The 21,360-nt window shown below is 36.1% G+C and overlaps 1 pseudogene; it reads right to left on the bottom strand.

Annotated features, from left to right (window-relative positions):
- The window catches only part of LOC110316843, a 117,945-nt pseudogene that overhangs the window by 27,217 nt on the left and 69,368 nt on the right, over nucleotides 1-21,360 (bottom strand).

Below are 21,360 nucleotides of genomic sequence, written 5' to 3'. Positions count from 1 at the left end.
CCTCTATCACCACCACCACCACCATGACAACAATAACAAGCAAATAACAAGACCCAACAAACACTGTTCATTGATATCTCTCAACTTTAGTGCTCTTAATTCCCTGATAAAAAGATACTAACAGAATGGAAGATAAACTAGGATCCATCCTTCCCTTGCACCCAAGAAACACAGTTTATCATAAGGGATAGACTCACTTCAATGTACTAGAATGGCAAAAAGAAAAAAAAAAAATCACGGAGCCACCAAGGCAGCATATACCAGTTGATATGAGGCCTAGACACATATATAGCAGTGGACTGCCTTTTGTGGCCTCAGTGAGAGAAGACACACTTTATCCTGGAGAGACTTGAGGCCCCAAGGAATCGGAAGGTCTGGTGAGGTGAGAGTGGAAGATGTGGGGACATCCTCTTTGGGCAGGGAGGAAGGTATAGGCTACAGTCAGAGGGCAGACTAGGAGTGAGATAACAACTTGAATGTAGAAAAGATTAATTAACAACAACAACAACAACAATAATAATAATAATAATAATGGATCTAGGAAGCCAGCCAACATTAACTTTTAATATGTGATAAAACAAACTACAATCCTGGAAGGTTTAATGTTCAAGTAGTGATATACTTTACATTCTGCCTTTTTGCATCATTTGTGTCTGCCATTCACTCTACAGCCTACATGTTTAGAGTAGAGTACTCCTGTCCCATTTCCATCCTGTTTGCCTTCATTGAAGAACAGCTTTTTATAGGGTTAGCATCTTTTAAAAGTCTTGATGATATAGTCTTTATGACCAATTCAATTTTGGATTTATGTAATGGCATGACCAAGTCAAACTTGAATTTATGTAATGGCAAGATTGGGGGGAACAAGAAAAAAGCCACTATATGCAGCTCGTGTTCCTATCTAATCAATTTTCCTCCTCTAATTCTCTTTCAGATTGGAAAGGATCATTCAAGGATATAGAATGAGGAAACAGCCAGGAGTATGACAGATATTCAATGTCCCATTGTGCTACTCTGTCTTTGCCTATGTATCTGGAAAGAGATTTCTTTTTAGATACTGTTCAGTAATATTGTGCATGTTTTGACAAGATGAAAAGCTCAAGGATAGACTAGCAGCCTGGATTTCGTGACTAGCTCCCGTTACAGCTGGAGTGGTCGGAAGAGTTGGAAGAACATCCACTTCCTTGAGGGAGTCTAAGTCTAATTGTTGGTTTTATCTTAAGACTAAATAGGTGTTTCAGGTCAATTATGGTGAATTATTAGTGGCCTTTTCCTCAAGTCTGATGACTTCATTATTAATCTAAAGATTTTCTTAACAGCAATGTGTGTAGTATTGATTGAGCAAATGTCTTGACACTACTTTGTCAATTTACACATGAGATTAACACATTCTAATGACCACAAGAACAACTAACAACTTTGGAGATAATGAAGACAACATCATCTAACTTTAATATTTTCTTTTGGTAGTACCCCCTATCTTTCACTGAAGCCAGAGCATGCTGTTTTGGGTATGTAGGCTGGTTAGTGAGACTCAGGGATCGCCCTTCTCCTCTTAAGCACTGGAGTTACAGATGTTTGCTGTTGCACCGGGATTCTATACGGGCAGTTGGTCTTTAAATCTATGTAAGTGACAGACTATCTCCCTGGCCTTGTGTTAGATGGTTTATGTTCAGTTTTTTGTTCTTCTCCTGAGTCTAGTTCAACCTGTTAATGTTTTTGTTGTTGATGATGTTAGTGGGTCATCTTGTAGCTTAGTTGTAATGTCAACCCAACATGTTTTTGCCAAGACACACAGGAATATCAACTACATGGGCAAGTGTTTAGACTTGCGTTTCAGCTTATGGTTTTCTACCCGAGGAAGGATGTATTTAAATTTCTAATCTGACTCTTATTTGTCATTCTGCATTCCTACAGATCACCTCCAAGAGTGGCTCTCAAATTTGACTGCACATTAGAATGTGGCACATGGAACTTTAAATAAAAATTGATGCCTACAGAGAATCCTGATTTAATTAGTTGCTAGAGTGACCTCAGCAAATTTGCTTTTTCCCCCTATTTTGTGAATTTCTTAATTTGAAAGCCTACAGCCAGTTCTAAGGTGAAGCTGAGTTTATAAGTCGCTGATAAAATGCTATTCCTGTTTGACTGCCTTCTCCAGCACCAAGTCCAGCATATTACCTGTTAGATGCTTGTACTATAGCGATGACTCTTTCTACTCCCAAGGTCTTGGTTAGTATCTTAAAGATTTTAAACTTCAGTTGCTAGCAGCAAAATACAATAACACCCTCATCAATATGCTCTATTGATAGTCTGGTGTTCAATCAATGATTTGTTAGTCCAGCTTCATTTCCATTTCAGAAAGTTAGGCACCTCTCTCAAGTTTTAAATTTTCTTATCAATACACTTAACACCAGGAAAATAATCTTGTTTAATTCATCAAAAATCACTAGGTGCTTATGGCTGTAACTGTGGCCATTGTTTCTTATTTTTTAAACAGTTCTAATATGCTTGCCACTATTCCAGTAGCATCTTGAACTTTCTTGTCAAGGGCTATCTTGTTTGTTTGTTTGTTTGTTTTTTTCGAGACAGGGTTTCTCTGTATAGTCCTGGCTGTCCTGGAACTCACCAGACCAGGCTGGCCTCGAACTCAGAAATCCGCCTGCCTCTGCCTCCCGAGTGCTGGGATTAAAGGCGTGCGCCACCACGCCTGGCGTCAAGGGCTATCTTGATATTATGATGGTTTACATAGGAAAGTCTGTATTTCCTACTAGGTGGTATATTGCATGAGGCTAAAAATTATGTAGTTTGGGGCTTATGAAATCAAGTCATTGTTGCAGTTTGCAGTCCATGGCACATGGAGCATTTAAACAGCATCGACAACACTATCTATTAACCCACATAGCTTGGTGTGTATCAGTTTGTTATACTGTGGTTGAGAGAGTACAACTCATCTAGCTGATATGAGCCATTTAAGAGGCTTGAAGAAGAAAATTGCTCAGTGAATGTTCACTCTTGGATCCCCAGCACACACATTAAAACTAAAAAACTATGTATGTCTGTAATTCAGGTCTAGAGGATTCAGAGAGTTGGGCCCAATGCCTTTCTAGTCTGCCTGCATAGCATTAAAAAAAAATCATCTCCATTGGCTAGTTAGAGACTGTATGACAAAATAAAACAGAAGAATGATTTAAGTAAGTATCTGGACACCAACCACTGAGTTTCATAGCAAACCATTCACCTTCACATTCACATTCACATTCACACACACACACACACACACACACACNCACACACACACACACACACACACACACACACACACACACACACACACACACACGCACACACACACACACACACACACACACACACAGTGAAAGGAAGTGGAGAGAAAAGGAGGGGTAGAGGATTTTTCTGTCCTGGTAAACCTCTTAAGTCATTCCCCACATGTAGCTAGTAAAACTTAATTTTAATTCCATACTGTCAGTAGCTAGTTTATATAAGTCACATTTTAGGAACTTAGATTGCTATGTATCATTATAGGCAGTTATGATGTAGAGTTAGGTAATTCTCCTTTTTTTCAAAGGTAGTCCACTAAGTTTTTTCTTTAAAAAGTATCCCAAATAATATTTCATGATTCTAGACAGGAGCTTCAGCTCATTTTCCAATACAAAGGCATAATGGAAGGCACTCATTGTTAGTACTTGAAATTTGTCCCATGGGCTTCTGATTTGTATACCTGGTTCCCAGTTTATAGTGCTGTTTTAAAGGCTGTGCATCTTTTATTGGGCAAGAATAGGCAACTAAAATAATTAGCAAGGCTGGTTTTAAGGTTATAGTAGACTACAGATCTGGCCTGTGGCTTCAATTTCTCAGTAACCTCTTTAAATTATTGACAAGGATAAAGGCTCAGAGTTGATGAAGAAGTGTGTGAGTTCCGTGGGGAAGCACATCAAATTTGAGAAATAAATAGTAAGGAAGAAAAGAAGGAAGAAAGGAATGAAGAGAAAGGGAAGGAGAGAGAGAAAGAGAGAGAGAGAGAACAACAAGGTGTTATGTTAAATACTGATCTCCAAATGAAAGGAGAAATTCAGGTGTATGAATTTGATATTTGCCTCTGTTAAGTTCCCTGACCATTTTAATCATGCATACATCTCATTATCATGATAAAAGTTAAAAACATTCAAAATCTGTACTGCTAACCTACACTTTCACCTTATGTACAGAATCACCTCGTCTGCTCATCCCTGGTATGATGGAATGAAGTCTCTTGAAGCCCTCTGTCAATGTAAAACTCACTTCCTATAAGTTGTTTTTCTGGGATATTATATTCACAGCAACACAAAAGCCAACTAACCCAGCCTTAGAAAGTGTGTTGTTGGACTGACTTTCTTATTTCACAGTTGAGCAACCCAAGAATCAGAGGCTTGAGCAGTTTGCCAATTCTACACTGCTCATTTAAATCAGGAGAAGGAGATTGCGACTATGAGAAACAAATCCACAGCTAGACCCTCTGCTCCACAGTTCAATTGGCAAGCGGTGGGTCTTCTAAGTTGCATAGCTACAATAGTAGATGGTAAGGCACAGCAGGTGTAAATATACACTCCTCAAACCCCAGCATGATTATTTATTTGTGGTTGATTCAAGAAATATTAAAAATAAATGGCAGCCAAAGGAATCTCTGTATGCACACCTACATAGAAGGATCCCCAAGGGTCGCTGGCTTCAATTACTTCTATATTTCCAGAGTTGGATCCCAGACAGCACCAGTGTGCTATTTAACACAGAAATAAGTCAGTGTTCCTTTTTTGTCAGTTTTTTCAGCCTTCCACAGCCTCCATGGACTGACAGAGTCTGGGATGTTTATATTCCATTCCAAATGAACACGCTTTTACACAGCCCATAGTTATGAGAATGTCGTAAGATATTTGTAGGGCTATCCATCAAGCGAGGTAGACCAATTCTGCTTGGTAATTATTATCATAGAAATTCAGGTGAATGTCAGAATGGAGTCTAAAAAATACCCTCCAGAGGAACTCTTTCTTCAATTATCCGAGTCTTACTAAAATCTATCTCTTTTGGAATTCATAGTTTTTATGAACTTTAATTCTCAGTGATTTGCTTGGAAACCCTTTACTTCAGAGTTTTTCAATTTAATAGTGTAAAATACACACATTTATGCAAATGTATTTCTCCCTTGAAACAGAAAATAGAAATAAAGACAAGTTATATTCATCATAAAATAGACAGAATATTGTTAGTATCAAAATCTAATGACTGACATTTGAAATGTTATATTCTATATAAAATAATTCAGCTAACTAAATCTTAGATTAAATTTGTATAGATGATAATTGTTTTTGCATGTGAGGGACTCTTTATTAACTTTTGTGTTATAAGATCCAAGGTATCCTTTGGAAATAAATAACCTCTGAGGGATATTGAAGTATCACGGCAATCAAATATCAATGGATCTCCCCCCACCTATGTGTCCATCTATCTATCTATCTATCTATCTATCTATCTATCTATCTATCTATCCCTTTTTTCCATATTGATTATGATAGATGATAGGCACTTTTCTTTGTAGTAGAATTAAAATATTCTGCTGAATCTCTAACACTTAGCATAAAGTAACTGCTTAAGGGTAACATGCCAAGGTGTCATATTAATTCATCTTCCTTAATAAAAGTTTCAGCAATTCAGAACAGAAATAGTTGTTTGAAATATGTGCTTCAATCAATTCTCTCAAATTGATTGAAGATACAGAGGACCCTGAACTGTGGAAGAAGAATATAAATTTTGTGAAGATGCACATTATTTTTCCAATAAAAAGAGCAAGATAGTAAAGAAGGAAGAGAGAAGAAGGAGAGAAGGAGGGAAGAAGGAGAGATGGAAGATTGGAGGAAGGGACAGAGGGAGCAAGAAAGTGGAAAGAAAGAGGAGATACACCCACACCCCACACGAGAGAGAGAGAGAGAGAGAGAGAGAGAGAGAGAGAGAGAGAGAGAGAGANAGAGAGAGAGAGAGAGAGAGAATAAGGTACATGAGTTAAAATTTTTGGAGGTAAAGGAGAAATTGGAAGCATCTATATTTGTTCCTTATCTCTGTTTAATTCACTAACCAATTTATTTTGCATAAAGCTCTCTAAAATGATCAAATTAAAAGAATTCAAGATCAGATATTATTTAGTCATAAAAAAATTGTGCTACCATTTTCAGGGTGAAGAGAACCATAAATCACTATATGAAATTAAACAACCCTGAACCAGAAAGACAAAGCCATCATGATTTTGTTTACATGTATATGCTGAAATATCTAGTCTCAGAAACATTAACTGAAGTTAGATTCTCACCACATACCACTGAAAATTTGGTTAGATATAGATCAGTGATACATATACATATACATATATATAACAGGCCAAATAATTTCTCTTGTTGGATAAAACATGGGCAAATATTTCAATGATTATAAATTTGGCAAAATGTTCTTACCTATGATACTGACCATGAAATTTAAAAATATTAATGGGTTTCACTAAAATAAAATGTTTTGTATCAATACATGAGTGGATGCTTCTTGTTGTAGTTGGCACTTGAGGTCCAACCCACAGGATGCTGAGACAGGAGGGTCGCAAGTTCAAGGGAAGCCTGGGCTATATAATGACTTTGATAACAGAATATATGGAACACATAGAAAAGATTAGAAAGGTGGCTAGAGAATTTGCTCAGAGGTTGAGAGCACTGATGTCCTTGTTCATAGGTTATGAGCTCAATTCCCAGAAACCACATAGTGGCACATAATCATCTTTAATGTGATATGGTATGCTCTTCTGAATGGCAGATGTACATGCAGGCAAAATGCTGTATATATAATAAAATAAATAAATCTTAAAAAAGAAAAATTTTAAATTTTTGCAAATTTTATATTTGCAAAAAATTTAAAGATTTTCACCTACCTGTGGGTTGCCATGTTGCTGGATAGTAGAATGTTTCTCTTTCTTTCCAGTATTTTAGCTTCATGAAATCTCATTTATTAATTACTGGTCTGTTTATTTGGAACCTTATTCAGAAAGTAAACAAATAAGTAAAATATATTCAAATCATCTAATGTATAGTATACAAAATAAAATAGTACAAAGTAACAAAAATAATGAAATATTAGGTAAGTAGATCATAAAAACATTTCTCTAAATATGATATGCACATGATCAATAAGGACGAGTAAGATATTCAACATTGTTACTCCATGAAAAAATGTACTTCCAAACATCACACAGCAAAGCTCCCAAAGAACAATCTAGATAACAGAAAAACCACAAGAATTATTAATCAAGTGAAAACATCAATAATTTGTAGATTGCTAGTGGAAAACACAGTGATTCAGCCAATGTGGGAGGTAGGTGGTTACTCAGAAAGTGAAATGTAAGATTATTTAATGACACACTAGTTTCATTATTAGTAAATTAACAAAAGAATTCAGCACAGTATGAAAACAAATTCCGTGTATATTTGATTTTAGTCTGATGAATTACAGCAATTGAAATTACAAACAGCTGTGTGTGTGTGTGTGTGTGTAGATCATTCAGAGTTTAAGAACACTAGCTGTTCTACCAGAGGACATACTGGTAGTGGGTGGCTCACATCCTTCTTTAACTTCAGTCCCAGGGGATTTGATGACCTCTCCTCACCTCCACACACACCTAGAACATGTATAGAGCACACCCATACATATAGTCAAACACCCATGCTAATAAAATAAAAAATCAATACACAGCCCAAATTTATATCACCATAAATATGCATAAACAAATACTCATTCATAAGAATAATATACTTTTAAAATGTTGAAGTGATTAATTTAAGCCTCAAGACTACTGTGCTATGTGTAAGAATTTGTATACCAGAGATTGCACAATATATGATTCTATGAAATATCTAGAACACAGGAGGAATGCAGATACCTAGCTGCCTCAGGCTAAGGACAAGAAGACCCATAGTAGGGAGCATAAAGTGGAGGAGATACATGATTTGGAGCTAAGCATAGGCTCTGATCACCTAGCATTGTGACTAAGTTATTTGTTCCACTGTTGCTCGTGGCTTTAAATGGTTAGCTTTTTGAGGTATGAAATTCAGCCTCAGTGGGGTCCAGCTCAAGGAGAAGTCCCAAGGCCTGACACTATCACTTAGGTTATGGAGCATTCACAAAAAGAGACCTATCATGAACGCACTTTGGAAGACCCAACAAAAAGCTGGAAGATTCAGATGCAGATATTTGCATCCAACCAATGGACAGAAGCAGCTGAACCCTGTTGTTGAATTAGGGAAGGCTGAAAGAAATTGAGGAGAAGGGTGATCCTCTAGGAGGCCCAGCAGTCTCAATTAATCTGAACCCCCTAGATCTTTCAAACACTGGGCCACCAAACAGACAGGATACACCAGCTGGTATGAGGCCCCAACACATATACAGTAGAGGACTTTCATGTCTGTGTTCATTCAGAGATGATGCACCTAACCCTCAAGAGACTGGAGGTCCCAGGGAGTTTAGAGGTCAAGTGGGGTGGAGGGTGGGGGCATCCATATAGAGACGGGGTGGGGTGGGGCAGAGGTGTGGGATGTGGAGCGGTCGGAGGATGGATGAGGAGGGGTGGGGAATGGAATATTGAGTGTAAAAAATGAAAAAAAAATAGCTGGGTCACTTTGCCCAGTATTTAAACATCACAATCACTTTGGATAATCAGTAAGTTGGAACAAGAACTTTTACGTTTTCTGGAGTAAAGGCTATTTTAAACTGAAAAATAAAAAAGAAATTCAGCTTCAGAGTAAAAAAAAAAAAAAAAAAAAAAAAGGGCAATGGAAGTGTATACAATGTACATTTGTTAATCTATGGCTATGATTTATAGGATACTGTTTAAACCTATTTGACTTTTGAGGAATACTTGTATTACTTTAGTCCTTACCATGTAGTCACAACGTCTCTTTAGTTTGGGACTGCATCCATACATCAGCAAACTAGTTTGTGTTCTGTACTTAGCAACATGGCAAGGAACAACTAAGAACAGTTGCTTCTTCATACAATTTATGGTGAGTTAAACCTTTAATCACCAAATGATATGGTGCACAAATATGACTAAGCAAGCCTCCCTTCTTTCAGAATGATGAACATTTAAAGCAGCCGGAGGTGGTGGTGACAGTTCCCTTTAATTCCAGCGCTTGGGAGGCAGACGCAGGTGGATCTCTGAATTTAAGGCTAGTCTGGTCTACAGAGATAATTCTAGGATAGAAACCCTGCCTTGAAAAACTAAAAAGAGCCAGGCAAACACCTTTAATCCTAGCACTACAGAGTGAGTTCTAGGACATCAAGGACTTCACAGAGAAACCCTGTCTCCAAACAAACACAAAAACAATACACCAAAAACCAAGCCAGAGAGATAGAGGACAGATGACAGATGCATACAGAGTTCGAGGCAGGCTAGAGTTCATGTGTGTGGGTTAAAACAGGCAGTTTTCTGATAGCAGATAAAGGCCTGAAGCTTATAGAATGTTATAGGGCAGTTACAAACTTGATCAACAATGAAGATCAGAAACAAAACAAAACAAAACAAAAACAACAACAATAAAACCACAACCCTTGGAAAACTTCCCTTGGAGGAAGTAGACACTGAACATCAGTCTAGACTGAAGTCCTTGCAAGTTTAAATACAGCTTCATTCTAAATGTTGTCATCTAAATTTTCTTTTGAAATGAAATTGCCAAACTGTGGCAAAAATGAATAAAAAAGGAGGCTATAGTTTGAAGACATTTTTGTTATAATTATTGTACATTCCTTTTTCAAAAAAGTCATAGTAAAGCATTTATTTTGGAAATTTTCATTAGTTTTGTTTTTGTTTTGTGTTTTGTTTCAAACATTTCTTTATTAAGTTCTTCAAAAATTTCTTCAGAAATATTTGTTGTAGTGAAAGTTAAAAAGTAGTTATCTATCAATCAGTGAAGAATTGGACCAGAGCAAGGATCTATTTCTTCTTAGGCCTAACTTGTTTATTATTCTGAGTCACTAATTGCTAGGTCACTCTCTCAAACTAGGCAACCATTTGCAAGAGTACAGTATGATACAAAAAATAGTAAGACTGCTTCATTTTCTTAATACAAGAGAAATAAGTTAATAGCCTACAATCTTTACATGGCATACAGGTATACACTGAGTTAATGGTTAGTGAATGTTGTGTCTCAATTGTTAATATTTTAAATGCACTATTCATTAAAAGTCATGCAGATTTATCCAATAGTTTTTAAAGGGCATCTGCAGAGATGTCTCTGTACTTAAGAGTTCATGCTGGTCTTGAATAGCACTCAAATTCAGATCTTAGGATCTATACCATAATGCTCACAGTGTGCCTTTAATTCCATATCCAGGGTGGTGACACTTTCTTCTGGACTCTGCAGATTCCCCACCGCATGCACTGAATTAAAAATAATACTCCAATGAGTGCATTTACTCTAGAATTTGCTACACAGACATTCTGACATGCAAAAACCAGTGCAAATGTGCTCTCATATTCCCAGATGATTCATCAATTTACACCCTGTGACCCCTAACACCAGTCTCCCTCTTATCCTTGACAGTTTTGTAGACCCCTGTCTTCACACTGGCTGAAATAGGGTAGCTTGTGAACATACTTATACACATTGCACAAAATTGTTCCTTTAACATAGTTTTATAAATTGATTGCATGAAGGTTAAAATATTTGTTTTTAAATAAAAAAACAATAATTTTAACCATGTAATAAAGTCTGGCAAACTATACACTCTTCCATTATACACTTAAAGAATGCTGTGTATTTCCATAGTGGATTTCCATGGAAACATATACTGATACCAGAAAGGACTGATGGTGGAACAGAGGCTTCCAGGCTGTAACAGAAGACAGATGTTATATAGCATCAATTAAGAAAAATACCTCAGCAGACGAGTCTAAGAAACCACTCCTTCAATAAGCAAAATTACTCCCACTGAGAGTTATTTATTTTGATCTGCTCTAAACTTGTCTGGTAAAGCTGGGAAATCCCTTCTGATTGTTTAAAAATACATGAACAGAGGCACATTGGGAATGGCTAATAAAAGCCATATTACCCAGGCAGTGATAAGCAGAAAATTAAATCAGTCCCAGAAACAGGATCAAGGGCTGCAACAACAACTAAAAGTCCCTTCCTTTTACTCACCCCTCCTGGAGGGTTTTGCCTAAATTTATTTTATATTTTTTGATATGGAAGCAGACGAATAGGATAAAATCCGAAAAGCAAAAATTTCTAAAAATACCAATAAATGATTTGATTTCTAAAACCAAGGACTGTTTGTATAGCCTGAGACACTCCTTTTTGTATCAGTGTATGCATGAAGTAGCACTCTATTCTTTCTCTACTCCTTATTTATACATGTTTCCTGTTTTTCTTTTTACCATGTTAACTATATCTTATTTTTCTAAGTTACTGATTGTGTGCGCACGTGTTTGAATGTGTGCATGGGGGATGGGGGTGGGCACAAGTGTTTTCCATTCTGCATATGTGAAAATCAGATAACAGTTTTCTGTAGTTTTTCTTTCCTTCAACATTGTTGATGCAAGGTGCATATTATTTCCTTTTAAAATTCTTATGAATTAAATTTATTTTTTGACACTTTCATACATGTCTTTAGGACATTGTTTGCTCTAGCACATCCCCCTTTGCCTCACCCCATCCCTTTGACCCATTTCTTCCTAATTAGATGATTCCCCTCTCTTCATGTTTCTCAGTTTTATTTGTGACCCACTGATTTTACTGAGGACCATGTATGTGGTGTGACCATAGTTTTTGAAGCTGGAGTTTGGTGGCCTAACTGTGGGTACAGAACTGGAGATAATGACTGTACTTCTGCAAGAATCCTTCAGTAGCCACCAGTTCATCAGGGAAAGACACCGGCTCATGAGCTTCTTCGCAAGCCCTAACTGGTTGAACTGTCGATAGACTCCATCTTCTGAGTGTCCAGTACAGACAACTCTGCATGACTGTACCATGTGCTGAAGGCCACATCATGGAGCTATATCTATATCCTGGCTCTTACATTCGTTCTTATCCCTCTTCAATATTGTTTCCTGAGCCTAAGGGGTAGCATAGATAACTTGTTTAGTGCTGAGCCTTCAAATGCCATTACTTCTAAGCATTAAGCACCCAAATATCTCTGCATTGATCGATGTCCACTGCAAGAGAGGCTTCTTTTGTTAATGATGAGAATAGACTTTGATTATGACTCTAAATGTCAACTATCTTAATGCAGTTTGGTGCCATGTTAGTTGCTGACCAATAGGAAGGCGTTTCCTCTGAGGACCTATGGTGACTCAGCCATGGGTTTTTGACTGAGTTTACAGTAACAGGGATGTTTTAATTCCTGTGGAGTGGACTCAACCCACAGTTGATCACTGTGATGATAACCATGATGCTGTTTTATCACTGGGATTATTTTGCCTAGAAGTTTGGCATTATAGTTGTTATAGTTTACACTTGAATAAAATCACTGGTTACTTTTCTCCCAAACATTTAATTTTCTGATATTATGAGAGCTATCTGTCAGAGAGGAGCTTTCTATCACAATTCGAGTTCTCTGTATCATGCAATCAAAACATGGTGTCTTCAACAAATTGATCCTAGCATCTAGTTCTGTTTATAACACGGAGAATCCAGGAAAGCAGAAGGGCATGTAGTAAAAAAATTGATTTGAAAGCCAAGAGGAATTATGTTGGAGATGAAAAGGTTTAAACAGAGATCCTGGGATTGAAGAACATAAAGGTAGAGATTAAGATCAATTAAAAAGAAGAAATGGTGAAAAATCCACAGCCAAATGGAAACCTAAAACAAAACAAAACACAAGACAGTTAAAATACATGAGTGTTTTTTTTTTTTTTTTTTTTTTTTTTGATGCAGTACAGGTAGACAATGATGCTCTTAAAAGCTGGCATTTAACTAATGAAAGTTCTTGTGCTGGCTGTGGGTTACACCCATAGTTTGTGCCTACTCAGATATGCTTAAGAGGCCCTTCTAAGTACAGTTTCTGCTTATGGCCCACAAGCTTCTAAATTATCCTTCAGTCTCTGTGCTGATCTTTTTATAAGAGTGGTAATGTTACAGATATGTGCTTTCTACATGTGTTCAGAGTATAGTAGTGCTGGAGTTACACATGTGTGCTTTCTACTAGGATCATGCATCTAGCACTTTGAAGCTCTGAACCATGCCTCTAAGCTCTTTATAACATGACATCTCACTTTTACTCTTTTATAATACTATAAATTAATCTCTTTCTTACAAAATAGATCTGGCAGTAGATAAAATGTTCTATATACCTACAACAGAATGAGTTCTTCAGTTGATGGACATGGGCAGTTTGGAGGACATCTGATGCTGGAGAACTCTTGGTAATCTTGACCCTGGTTACCTATCTGTTCTAAATTCCTCTCCAATTCTAAAACACAACTTGTCTTCCTGAAACTTTACACCTTTTCTAGCCTCTGCCCCATTAACTGTATCCTTTTATTTACTGGAAGACATAGAAATATATAAAAAGGAAAATTTAAAGTTTCTTTTAGAAAGTTCCATTAATTACCCCAAGTCAGTAAACTTCAAATTCTATTGCATTTATATATATCATTAATATTATATGCATTATATTATAATACTTATAGTAACATAACTTAATAGACCCTTTCCTTGATCAGTCATTTGTATTTCACATTTGAAATTAAAATATTATTTTATCATTTTCCTTTATCTTTTCCTCCCTCTAATTCATATAATTCATGTTGCTCTTTCTCAAATTCATGACCTATTTTTATTTTAGTATTGTTACATATGCATATATGTTTATTGTTCTTAAGTGTGCAATTAGAACCTGTTCTGTCCCTATAATGTTACATGTTTCTACATGATATAATGGCCGGAAATTTGGTTTTAGATAACCAATTGGATGGTTCTTTGCTGGGGAAGACTATACTCTTGAAGATTATTCTATGTAGCTATGTAAAGAAGACTTAAAAGGAGCCACACCATTAGATAATCAACCATAGTGAACACTCTTCCAGTTTATCAAACTTGGACAAAGGACTACAGGCCTCTAAATAATACTGAGAGAAGAATTAGTTTTCTTCAGTCTTAAGACTATTTCAAATCCACATAAACAATTACAATTATCAAGAAACTGCTAACTGCTTAAATAAACTATACTCTGAGTTACATATGGATATGTGTGTTAATAAAATTTGCAAGTAAATAGGCAAGTTAACAAAATGGTTACCATAAAATCAATTTGGTTTACAGACTTTTAAAGTTATACATGTGAATTGCTTGGTGATATTTTGACTTAATGTAGAATTTTGATCTCTACCCTAGATCTCTCTCTCCCCCTCTTCTTCCTCTTCCTCCTCCTTTCTTCCACCTTATTTTTCTTCTCCTCCTTTTCTTCCTCCTCCTTCTTTTTTAACTTCATTCTATTGTTCCTTCATTACTTATTTTACTTATTAATTTTTGAGACAGACTCACTATATATTAATATATATTTTGGAATTTTTTTCAGACCAGGATGGCCTTGAACTCACAGAGATCCACTTGCCTCTGCCTCATATATTTTGGGTATAAAAGTAGATCCCACTACACCTGGCCCCAGCTATTATTCATGAACTTGATTAATTGAACTCTTCTTTCTTTTGTGATCTAACTAAGGTTTAGAGCTAGTTATTTTTTATAACCATAAAATTTTAGTTCTCATAATAATTTGAATAACTGAGTTTATTCTTTAATTAATTTATTATTATTTTCTTTATTTACATTTCAAATGCTATCCCAAAAGTTCCCTATACCCCACCCCCACCCCTGATCCCCTACCCACCCACTCCCACTACTTGGACCTGGCCTTGCCCTGTGCTGGGTCATATAAAATTTACAAGACCAAGGGGCCTCTCTTCCCAATGATGGCCGATTAGGCCATCTTCTGCTACATATGTAGCTAGAGACAGGAGCTCAGGGGGTACTGGTTAGTTCATATTGTTGTTCCACCTACAGGGTTGCAGCCCCCTACTACTCCTTGGGTACTTTCTCTAGCTCCCCCATTGGGGGTCCTGTGTTCCATCCGATAGCTGACTGTGAGCATCCCCTTCTGTGTTTGCCCGGCACAGGCATAGCCTTATAAGAGGCACTATATCAGGGTCCCTTCAGCAGAACTTGCTGGCATGTGCATTAGTATCTGGGATTGGTGGCTGATGATGGGATGGAATCCCAGATGGGGTAGTCTCTGGATAATCCATCCTTTCATCTTAGCTCTAAATTTTGTCTCTGTACCTATATGCTTTCATGGGTATTTTGTTCCTTATTCTAAGGAGGAATGAAGTATCCACATGATGGTCATCCTTCTTGGTTTTCTTGTGTTTTGCACAATGTATCTTGGGTATTGTAAGTTTCTGGGCTACTATCTGCTTATCAGTGAGTGCATATCTAGTGACTTCTTTTGTGATTGGGTTACCACACTAAGGATGATATCCTCCAAATACATCCATTTGCCCAAGTATTTCATAAATTCATTGTTTTTAATAGCTGAGTAGTACTCCATTGTGTAAATGTACCACATTTTCTGTACCCATTCCTCTATCGAGGTAAATCTGAGTTCTTTTCAGCTTCTGGCTATTATAAATAAGGCTTCTATGAACATAGTGGATCATGTGTCCTTATTACCAGTTGGAAGATCTTCTGGGTATATGCCCAGAAGAGGTATTGCTGGGTCCTCTGGTAGTACTATGTCCTATTTTCTGAGGAACTGCCAGACTGATTTCCAGAGTGGTTGTACAAGCTTGCAATCCCACCAGCAATGGAGGAGTGTTCCTTTTTCTCCACAACCTCGCCAGCATCTGCTGTCACCTGAATTTTTAATCTTACTCTGACTGGTGTGAGATGGAATCTCAGGGTTGTTTTGATTTGCATTCCCCTGATGACTAAGGATGTTGAACATTTTTTCAGGTGTTTCTCAGCCATTCGATATTCCTCAGTTGAGAATTCTTTGTTTAGCTCTGTACCCCATTTTTTAATGGGATCGTTTGAATTTCTGGAGTCCAGCTTCTTGAGCTCTTTGTATATATTGGATATTAATCCTCTATCAGATTTAGGATTGGTAAAAATCCTTTCCCAATCTTTTGGTGGCCTTTTTGTCTTGTTGACAGTGTCTTTTGCCTTGCAGAAGCTTTGCAATTTTATGAGGTCCCATTTGTCAATTCTTGATTTTATAGCACAAGCCATTGGTGTTCTGTTGAGGAATTTTTTCCCTGTGCCCATATCTTCGAGGCTTTTAGAACATTTTGAACTTCAAAAACTCATTTGCTGAGAATAAAATTAAAAGTGTTACTATGGAAATAGTCTCTTTTCAATCCTGACTTTTATTTCAAATAGAAACTAACTGATTTTTTTTCTTTAATCCATAAGAAGGAAATGTTCACATTTACTTGTATGTAGAGTTCTTTTAGCTGTCACTTAACAAGCTCTAAATGTTTTCATGCAGCTTGGTTTTAGGATACTTTTGACCTTTTTAGATTTTATCTTATTTTCACTTTTTTTTCCTGAAATGTCAGGAACCATCAAGTCACTACTCTTGAAGGTAAAGGTCATCTCAAAGAAGAAAGTTAATCATGAGTTGAGTGACAATGTCCTCTCTTGTCTAATCTGAGGTGTCAAGCACTAATTACAGAGTATCTGAGTGGCAGCTTATGCTCTGCACTGGTCCTGGAGTAACACGGATGCTTAAGAAACTTCTGCAGCTATTTACAACCCCAAACGGTGAAATGTGATAAATGTCAAAGTTCAATTGCTAAGGAAAGTGGGACACATTCTCTTCAAGGACAAGTCATTGTGAAATCAGTACATACGTTTTCTTTAAAGTAACTCACCATTGATATCCATGAGTACTTCAGAGGAACCACTCTCAGCTAATTGTTGAGAAGAACTAGACATTAGCACAGGTCACAATGTTCTTCTCTGAGAATCTCTATCTCTATCACAGACTAATTAGAAGACAGAGTAAATACAAAATAACCTATGGTTCCAACAAATAGATCACATTCAAGGCTTTTCTTTTTATTCTTATTTTTTAAATCGCCTTTAAGGGCAAATGGCTTCACACTAAATAGACAGCATAAAAATATAATATGTATTGTAAGATACTGTAAATATGAAGGACTATATCATCTGTTGTTAAAAAGGTTTTGTTTTCCAGAAGAAGCGTGGAGGCAGAAATTATGCTAGTTGTTCAGGGAGTAAGGGCAGTTCTAACAAAGTCACCATCGGGATGTGTTTTTTCCAGAACATTCTATGCTGTAACCAAAGGCATTGTCATTGTAAGACGCAGTTTGTGATCCAAATATTAAATTGGATATTTAAATAATCTCTTTTATAGTATGGCACTATTCAGTTTGATACTCGTTTTGTGATACCTCATGGAGAAATTTTCTCACTGTCTGATAAGGATGTTGTTTGGGGGCAATAAACAAAACCCTATTGATTCTTATGGTATGAGAATTACAAATCTTGGATTCTATCTACTGTGTTATTCAGCATGTACCTTTAACAGTTTTAAGTAGCAAAAATATAGGCAATTATGTTCTCTGAGAAGTTACCAAGGTGGAAATTAACTAAAGTTTTGATTGGTTTTCAAAAGTAACACACATGAGCTTAACTCAATTATAGAAAGAGTCCCACAGCTTCATCCCCAAGTTTATGTATGTTTAAGTATATACTCAATTCTCAATTATTACAGTGGAGAGGTACAAGCGGATTTGAAGTTGAAGACTTAGCAGCAAACCCAACAGTCTTAAATATAGTTTACTTGAATCTGAAGATTCTGAAAATACTCCAATGGAAAAAAACAAATAATAATGATGCATTATTTATGGCATTGAGATTACAATGAGTTTTTAACATCAGTAAGATCAAGCTTAATTGATTTTGTTTTTGATCTGTATACATATAAATTTCATTTGCATAAAATAACAGTAAATATACTCTTTGGGTTCAGGAATATATGATTTTAATTTTATTTAGCGAATGAGTTCCTATGTGTTAATGTTAACATGAGTGCAAATAACTGCAGAAGCCAGAACAGGGCACTGGGTCCTCTGGAGCTTACAGGTTATTGAGAGCTGCCTCACTTCAGTGCCGGGAACTAAACTTGGGCCCTCTGCAAAGTGGTATGATTCCTTATTCACTTCACCAACTCCTCAGTCCAATAAATATCTTATTTTCAATAGACCTTCATCAAATATATAGGGAAATATAGCTTGAACAAAATTATCTACATACGTCCTGAGAAATTTCCATTTCATTATTTGTCATGTGATATGAATTACTACTCTCAAAAGTTGCTCATAGGACTATTGATACAATGTCATAGTAAATTCTTGTTATAGAACAGTCCTCACTTGCCATGCTTTTCACAAAATGATACATTTTCAAAGAAGTTGCATTTGTTTGCCTGTTTCCCCCAATGCTCAGCTTGAATTTCTAAAAGAATGTAAAATTTTCAGTTAGAGAGTTTTAAAAGGTAAAATTGATTCAATCCCAGAACAGTATCTTCACAAATGAGAAATAAATTGATTCCAATAGCCCCTTGCATTTGTGGGTCTTTGCTGTTCATGTCCTATGTCTAAATGAGAATGTAATGAATCCAAGATGAAAAACTCCTTTCTAGAAGCACCTTAGACAACTTCTCCAATACAGGACTGAATTTGGTTTGTGTAGCAATAATTATTCCAAAGTTGGGAGACAAATGCAACAAAGTATACACATCTACACTCTTGTATCTTTAAAACGGAAGAACACACTATACAGCTATCTAGCACCTTGCCACTGTTGGTATTCCACCTAATCTTGATATCTTTTCTGGATTGCAATGGCTGAACACCTGGAAGCCTGACTTAGACTTTTGTTCCCATCAAAACTATCACTTAGATTACACTCATGAGAGGTATTTTCACAAAGGATTGAAGGAACCAGAGATATTGAGCAAATTATTGTTTCATATGGTGGGTGTCAGGCAAGTGACTACAGTACTGAGATTAAGTCTTTGAAAAAGAATTAATTTTAGTGAAGTACATAAGTGTGTGAGACTATGGATGTGTTTGAAGGTCTCTGCAAGGTCCAGAAGATGTTTGTTTTCTTGAAGCTAGAATTGCAGGCAGTTGTGAATTTCCTTTGTGAGTATGGGGAATTGAACTTAGGTTCTCTACAAATAATAACCTAGTTGCTCTTAACTAATGAGCAATCTCTTTAGCTCTTGTAGAATATTTCTTAAAGAAAACATGGCTTTAAAAGAATATATATATTCCTTCATTTCATGTTAGATTTAAAACCATTAGCCTAATCAAAACACAGAGGCTCCATTAATATCCCTGATTATCTCATTTTCTTGTTTTCTAATGTCTATTATCTCCAGCTGTGGGCATTCACATTGAATAGATAGTATACTAAGAGTTCATCAACTTCCTTAAGGCTTCTCCTGAGAACCAGTTTGCAGAGCTTAAGTCTTTGTTGAGAATAGGATAGTCTATAACACGATTAAGGATTTTCTTGGAGGATGATTCTATTATATATGCATTTCTCCCAATTCTAGAAACATGAACAATTTCATTCTGTTAGAATCTTTTCTTTTTTCAGGTAGATTTTAGATGATAATAGGTCTATATATAGATGAAAAATAGTGATTTTTCAGCTTGAGTGAGATAGTGCTTTTTTTTTTCATGGAGAATAGAGATAGTTATATTTTCCTTCAGACCAGCATTAGTTGCTTAAATTTAGGATTCTGTCCTGTTACACTATACCTGTGCATGTACCATCAGACCTCCTTGTGGTTATCCCATTGTGGGAAGTGTAGTAAGGGACTGACTTTTATATTTTGTATTATGATTATTGATTTTATCTTTCTTAATAAGACATTCTCTATACCATGAGTTTCTAAACTTCTGTCTGCCCTTACAACATCATTTAAGACTATAACATTTAAATTCTCAACAGTTTCTGGAAGTGCTATGGAATTTGGTGTTTTATTATAGAACAGTGATTGCTTCGTACTTCATAAAACCATTCAACAAAGGAATTTAAGGTACTATAAAAAATCTTCTTGTGAAGCTACATAGTCATCTAGATCTTCCTGAATAGAAGAAACTGATGACTAGAGCTATATGATATGTAGTGGAAAAGATAGGAGAGAAAGACGTATCTTGGAAAGGCATGAATATAGTGTATTTATGCTAAGATTGTGGTTTGTCAGGTTGAGAATTTGATTTTGGCAGGTTGCTTTTCTAAAGGTGAACATCAAAATCAAATTGTATCCCAGTCTATAAGTGTGTTTAAAGCCCTTTCTAAGGACCATCATTTCCAAGTAAAATATTGTCATGGACACTCATAGTTTTATTCTTTTTTGTATAAATAAAATTCACTTTTCTCAATTTGTACATTTACGAATTAATCCTTTGCAACATATTTCCCAAAATGAACAAAACCTAATTCTCATCATGGTAAATGAATATGCTTGGATTGCTGGTTGGTAAAACAACTTTTATATATGATTTATTTCAACAAATGTTACATGGCTCAGTTATTTAATTGTAGCCATGGGCTTTTCCACCTGCACTGAAGTTTCCAAAATAATGACTCTGAGATTCACTATTTCATGAAGAAATGGCCTAGGTCAAAAATTTTGGCTTGCTCTTGCTAGCTTGTAAGTCAATTATCTTATTTATTCTAGTCTAAGTCATGCCTTGTGGCTAGTTATATCTCCTCAGGTTTATGCGACCACATTCCTTAGAGTTCAGGGTGAATATTTTCCCCTACTTGACTATATCCCAGGTTTCTCTTTCCCTGATTGTGTCCCCACAACCTACTTCCCTGTCTAAGCTAATAGGCCAACAGTATTTTATTGATATATGATACTTCCATAGAGTATACAAGAGATTCTTTCTATATTTCTGCATTTTAGTCCAACAAAAAGCTCTTTCTCTTACAGTAATAAAATTTATACAGTAATAACTATTATGAAAACTATCAGGTAAGGGTTATATTTACAATTATCTAGTTCATATGTATTTCGTAATCTTGGGGAAATTATTCTATCTATCCTATCTTGGTGTGTTCAGAGTTCTATATCTAAATCAATTTCTAAAACTTGAATTACTAATGTAAAACATTTTCTTAAACATTTGAACATTTTCTTAAATCATAAACAACTTAAGCTTAATTATAAGACTATACCCATCTAGTCTTCAACCCTATCAAAGACCTGAGAATGAATAAATATTATTCG

This window comes from Mus pahari, chromosome 2 (genome assembly GCF_900095145.1).
Source record: "Mus pahari chromosome 2, PAHARI_EIJ_v1.1, whole genome shotgun sequence".
NCBI classification, from domain to species: domain Eukaryota; kingdom Metazoa; phylum Chordata; class Mammalia; order Rodentia; family Muridae; genus Mus; species Mus pahari.
This window is presented reverse-complemented; position numbering and strand designations above follow the sequence as displayed.